This window comes from Crotalus tigris, unplaced genomic scaffold (genome assembly GCF_016545835.1).
Source record: "Crotalus tigris isolate CLP2741 ecotype Arizona unplaced genomic scaffold, ASM1654583v1 scf7180000022288.14799, whole genome shotgun sequence".
Classification (NCBI taxonomy): domain Eukaryota; kingdom Metazoa; phylum Chordata; class Lepidosauria; order Squamata; family Viperidae; genus Crotalus; species Crotalus tigris.
In genome coordinates, this window is record NW_024099013.1 from 1 (window position 1) to 6422 (window position 6422).

General features: G+C 45.7%; 1 long non-coding RNA gene across 1 annotated transcript; it reads left to right on the forward strand.

The window, feature by feature from the left end:
• The first annotated feature begins 2128 nt into the window (after positions 1–2128).
• Positions 2129–6196, forward strand: LOC120296976. Its single transcript, XR_005553646.1, has 3 exons — positions 2129–2188; positions 2503–2732; positions 5808–6196. It is a non-coding gene; the product is annotated as an uncharacterized LOC120296976 (long non-coding RNA).
• The last annotated feature ends 226 nt before the right edge of the window (positions 6197–6422 follow it).

Consider the following 6422-nt stretch of genomic DNA (forward strand, 5'->3'; position numbering starts at 1 on the left):
GTGTCTGACCCATCGCGACCGCGTGGACCATGTTCCTCCAGGTCTTCCTGTCCTCTACCATCTTCTGGAGTCCATTTAAGTTCACACCTACTGCTTCAGTGACTCCATCCAACCACCTCATTCTCTGTCGTCCCCTTCTTCTATTGCCCTCAATCTTTCCAAGCATTAGGCGCTTCTCCAGTGAGTCCTTCCTTCTCATTAAAGTATTTGAGTTTCAACTTCAGGATCTGGCCTTCTAAAGAGCAGTCGGGGTTGATCTCTTCTAGGACTGACCGGTTTGGACGCCTTGCAGTCCAAGGGACTCGCAAGAGTCTTCTCCAACACCATAGTTCGAAGGCCACAATTCTTTGGCGCTCAGCCTTTCTTATGGTTCAACTTTCACGGCCATACATTGCAACTGGGCAGACCATGGCCTGGACTATACGCACTTTTCTTGGCAGGGTGAGGTCTCTGCTTTTTAGTACGCTGTCTAGATTTGCCATAGCTTTCCTTCCCAGGAGCAAGCGTCTTTTAATTTCTTGGCTGCAGTCCCCATCTGAGGTGATCTTGGAGCACAGAAAAATAAAATCTGTCACCACCTCCATTTCTTCCCCATCTCTTTGCCAGGAATTGAGTGGGCCGGATGCCATGATTTTGGTTTTCTTAATGTTGAGTTTCAAGCCAACTTTTGCACTCTCTTTCTTCACCCGCATCAAGAGGCTCCTTAGTTCCTCCTCGCTGTGTGCCCTTAGAGTGGTATCATCTGCCTATCTTAGGTTGTTGATAGTTCTCCCGGCAATCTGAATTCCAACTTTTGTTTCATCTAGCCCTGCCTTTCTCATGATGTGCTCTGCATATAAGTTAAATAGGCAGGGCGACAGTATACAGCCTTGCCGGACTCCTTTTCCAATTTTGAACCCATCAGTGGTTCCGTGTCCAGTTTTCACTGTTGCTTCTTCACCCGCATATAGGTTTCTCAAGAGACAAATAAGATGGTCTGGTATTCCCATCTCTTTAAGAACTTGCACAATCCACACAATGAAAGGCTTTAGCATAGTCAATGAAGCAGAAGTAGATGTTTTTCTGGAACTCCCTAGCTTTCTCCATGATCCAGTCGTATCGCGCTTCCCTGTGTTACACCTTAAGAGGTTGCTCCTAAAAGTGCACCCCGCTCGCCCCCTTCAAGCAAACCCAGATGTTTTTATTCAAGAATAGTTTTGTTTGTCCTGCCCTGCTATTTCTTTAAGGAGATCGTACGTATGTAGGTTTGTATTTGGGCTTGGTGTTTCTAAACTATATTTCTTAGAGATAACTATGTATTAATATAAGCGCAATATCAAATATCTATTTGAAATATTGTGTATTTTTATTACGAAACGATCAATATAAAAATAAATGTAGTTTATTTTGAAGAAGTATATAACCTATCGTTCCCTTATAGGTTTATCATTTAAAGGATGGATAAAAGGGGTGAGACGTGCGAAGTTGCAACTAATGGCATTTATTAATTTGTTCGCCGTCCATCTAACTTTGTAGGCCTTCGTCTATTACTAAGGTGTTAATACCGTTAATAAAGATAGAGAATACGGTCATTTTAAAATGCCATTAAAAAGGTTTATTTCTTTGGGTGGCCGCAACACCCATTTTTGACCCCAGGAGGGCACAGTTTTCTGTCCCATAGCTTTGGCTTGGAGTCCATCCTAGGCCTTTTTAATGGCCTCCATCCTATAGCTAAGGCAGGGGTAAGGCAACCTTGGATCTTTGATGACTGGTGGACTTCAACTCCCAGAATTCCTGAGCCAGCCCTGCTAAGGGACGGAAAACTGGGGGGAAAACTGGGCCGCTTCCCTCGGCCTTCTGCGCGTGTCCGCCGGCTGGTTCTTGACGAGTAATCTGCGAGAGGCCCTCTCTGGACGGCGGGCTCCCTGTCCGTCGGTATCGGCCGTCCCCCAGGTGCTGCGGTAAAAGGACCTTTCCATCATGTCCGACTTCCGGTCCTTCGTTCTTAATCTTTCCCCCTACTTCCTTTCGGGTAGACCTCCTCAGCATGTCCGACTTCCTGTCCGCGCAAATTCGCCGTCCTCCAGGGTCTTTGAATTGCGACCTTCCCAACATGGCCGACTTCCGGTCCGTTCTTCTTAATCGTTCTTCCACTTCCTTTTTTTCGGGGACCTTCTGGGCAGGGCGGACTCCACGTCCGATCAACGAGGTAAGCCTTGAAAACCCCATTCAAAAGGCTTATTTCCCTTGGCGGCCGCAATACCCGTCCCAGAGCATTTACCATCGAGGCCACCTTAGGCCTTTTCCACGGCCTCAATGCCGCTATCGCTAAGGGAGGGAAAACAGTGCCCTCCCGTGGCCAAGCCGGGTATAGCAGCCACCAAAAGAAATAAACCTTTGAAAATGGCAAAAGGGCCTCCCGTCGCCCTATTAATATTAATAAGAGGCTACTAATAAAGACGGGGGGACAATAAATAGCCTTAAAATCCCATTTAAAAGCTTTATTTTTTTCGGCGACCGCAGTACCCGTTTTTGACCACAGGAGGGCACACTTTTCCGTCCCGTAGAATGACCATCGACGACGACCACGACGTTCCCAGTACGGCCGAGTTCCTGTCCATCCGCCGAGGCCGTCCCCAACTTCCTGTCCGTTCCCTGCTTTTTCCCGTGCTCTTTTCTGAACTACGTTGACGGAGCGCACGTCTACCGGCGAGGCCTCAGGAAGGAAAAAAGGAAGCCTGCTACTGCCTCAGGTGAGCCGAGCCATCCCCGCATTTCCTGATTCCCGAAAGATACCGGCTTTCTCTGTTACCTAGTTAGCGGGGGATCCCCACCTTCCCCCTCCCCCGCCTCCTCCCCGGCCACTCGTTTGGTCCTCTCCCCTAAGATGTCCGCCTGGCCGTTCCTGGCCTTTCGCCGCCGGTGTCTGTAAAAATGCGACCGAGAACCGGTGGCGGCGGCGGCGCCGCAGGTTGCGAGACCTGGTTTCTTTGCGCTCTTTCCCTTTCAGCTATAGGGGCTAAATTGGGAACGTAGAGACGAAGTTAGCTTGTTTTAACAACACACTTCGGGGTGGTTTATGCGAGCTCAGCCGCGGCTTCTTTTTAGCTCCTTTTTAGAGGCGGGGCCGGCGGGACACGCTCCAGGCTTTTGGCCTCCAGGTCTGGAAGGGGGTTCCGACCCGTCTCGGGGGTCTCCTCGAAGGCTGCCAAGCAAGGCAGCCGTTGAATGGTGTTGTCCGAGCGCCCGAGTCCCGGATGTAGAAGAACCAGTCGTATCGCGCTTCCCTGTGTTACATCTTAAAGAGGTTGCTCCTCCAAAAAGTGCACCCCGCTCGCCCCCTTCAAGCAAATCCAGGTATTTTTATTCAAGAATAGTTTTGTTTGTCCTGCCCTGCTATTTCTTTAAGGAGATCGTACGTATGTAGGTTTGTATTTAGGTTTGATGTTTCTAAACTATATTTCTTAGAGATCCCTCTGTATTAATATAGGCGCAATATCACATCTCTATTTGAAATTGTGTGCATTTTTATTAAGAAACGATCAATATAAAAATAAATGCAGTTTATTTTGAAACTGTGTATAACCTATCGTTCCCTTATAGGTTTATCATTTAAAGGATGGATAAAAGGGATGAGACGTGAGAAGTCGCAACTAATGAATGGCTTTTATTATTTTGTTCGCCGTCCATCTAACTTTGTAGACCTTTGTCCAAAACAAGTCAGGGTTAGGAAGGGTAGGAGATTTCTTCCTTTCCTCTCCAGGTTGCCGTAAACAGCCCACCCACCGCCCAGAGGTAAGAGAAAGGTAAAGCAGGTCTCTCTGGGGGAAGCAGGAGACCCGGGTCTTTGCAGAGACTTGCAATTTTGCTAACTTCCCCCAGTCACAGCTGCATCGACTGATGTAGCGGCCAGGAGGAAGGGTGGGGAGGAAGGGTGGGGACGCCTGCCGGATGAAAGCTTAAGCCTTTTTGGAAAAGGCAGTGGAGAAAGGAGGTCACGCTTCCTCTGCCAAATGGGTGACCCCCCCCTTTCTGTGGCTGTTAAGAAGGAACTGGGGGAAAACAGATAAGTTGTTCTTGAGGATTTCCCCCCCCCCCCTTTTTTGCCAGCTTCAGTGAGATTAAGGCTTTTCCTTTTAAAAAGACGGGGATGGAACTGGAGGAAGGTTGGGAGCCCAGTAAAAACCGCAAGAGGCAGTGGGAAACACGGTGGGAGGTTGCGATTACCCCCGCTCCTCTAAATTTTGCAGTTTTGGTGGGAAATAGCAGGAGGTAGGATTCCTCTCTTAGGAAAGCTCAGGTCTTTCAGATACCTTGCTGGTCCCCACACACCCCATTTAATCCATTTTCTTGCTGCAGAGAGAGATTCTGTTAAGTTCTAGCTGGAACTCCACGTCTCTTATTCTGTTGGTAGCTGCTTTGCTTAGGTTGGGTGTAGCCTAGGGATATTTAAAAACAGTGAGGAAAGTCCACAGGAGGCCCCCTTATGCTCCCATCGCCTTTTTCCTGGGAGAGGGGAAGTTATTTATTGAGACTAAAGCGGTCAAGCCCTCTGGGAAGAATTGAGTCCTACGGTTAAAGAAGGAATAGCAGTCACAAAAGGAAATAAATCCTTTTAATATGATTTTAAGATTATTATTATTGATCTATTGAAGTTATTGAATGGTATTAAGGGTCAAAAAACAGTGCCATCCTGTGATTGAAGCAGGTAGAGGAGCCATTAAAAAACTTTTCAATAGAGGAGAATAAATAAAGGTCAAAAGTGAAAATATGTCTATAATAATGTATAATAATATGAATTATTCTTAGTAAGAAGTAGAACATGTAGGAAGAAAAATGTAAATAAGAAATAATGGGGCTATAAGGACAAATATTCTAAAGAAGAATAAGGGGGAAATGTAAATATTAGATTACCGTTACGTAATTGCTGTAAAAAAAAGGAGTATATATTGTATGTGTATGTGTGTTATATTTTGCTTTGTTCTGTTTTGTTGGTTAAAAATAAAAATTAAAAAAAAAACTTTTCAATGGCATTTTAAGGTTATTCTTTATTATTAAAACCTTATTAATATTAATAGGGCATCACAGTCCTCCTTAACTAGATTTAAGGCTTTTGAAGCAGATTTCTTCTTCCGCGCCTGCGTTGCAGCAAACGGGCCTCCCCTGGCCCTATTAATAATAAGGTGTTAATACTGTTAATAAAGATAGAGAATTTAAAATGCCATTAAAAAGGTTTATTTCTTTTGGTGGCCACAATACCCATTTTTGACCAGAAGAGGGCACACTTTCCCGTCTCATAGCTTTAGCTTGGAGTCCATGGTAGGCTTTTTTTAATGGCCTCCATCCTATAGCCAAGGGACAGAAAACTCTGTCAAATCAGATACTGCAGCCACAAAAATAAATAAACCTATTTAATGGCGTTTTAAGATGATGATTATTCTTTATTATTAAAACCTTATTAATATTAATAAGCCACGATAGGCTCATTCCCATCCCCTACTACACTTGACTTGCAATCACGGTCTACAGGCCATGTGGCAAAGTACCACAAGTGGTACACATACCACTGGTTGAAAAGCCCTGCTCTATAATTATTAATATCAAGGCTTCTAATAATACAGATGCAAAAGAATAACCTCAAAATCCCGACTGTTCTGTTCCCTGAACCTGTCTTGCCCTCTCCGGCTGTAAAACGGGGCCCGGGGGCCATTTTACAAATGCAGATGGGGCAACTAAGCCTGAGAAAGAATCCCTGAAATTTATGTTTCCAACATATGAACTGTATCTCTATGTTCCCAATTTGGCCTCTTGTTTTTCTCCCTCTGAAGTGGAAAGGGCACAAAGAGACCCAGCCTCCTAGTCTCTCGTACCGGCATCCAGCCGCCTGCTTAGGGACAGGAAGTCGGCCATGCCGAGAAGGTCGTTCTGAATGGAAGTGGAAGGACGGCCACAGAAACGGACAGGAAGTTGGCCATCCCGGGGAGGTCGGTGTGTAAGACAGTGGAGGACTACTGCGCATGTGTGACTGGAAGTTGGCAGGTAAGGTTGATTTCCTTGTGTGGCTGCTATTCCTGCCTAAGGCTGCGTTCTGATGACTTTGCCCCTAAAATAACAACATAGTCTTTCATATCTTGGGAAAGCCTGACTTTTTTGCCCTCTTTTGGGCAAGGAAAGAGTAGGGCCTCAGGTTTTTAAGAAGAGACTTGACAACCATGTGTCTGAAGTGGTACTATAGGCTTTCCTGCTGGACTACAAGACCTTCCAACTCTATTGTTGTTATTGTTGATCTCCCAAAGCAATTGCTCACTGTATTTTCTTCCACTGTTTAGAAGGAAAAACATAACAGAAAGGAGAAATTATTCTCCTTTTAGCCGTTGTTTTGTGGTTAATTCAGGGTTCGGGGGAAATTTGACCGGCTCCTCTGGTTCAAGCCTGTGCTCCAG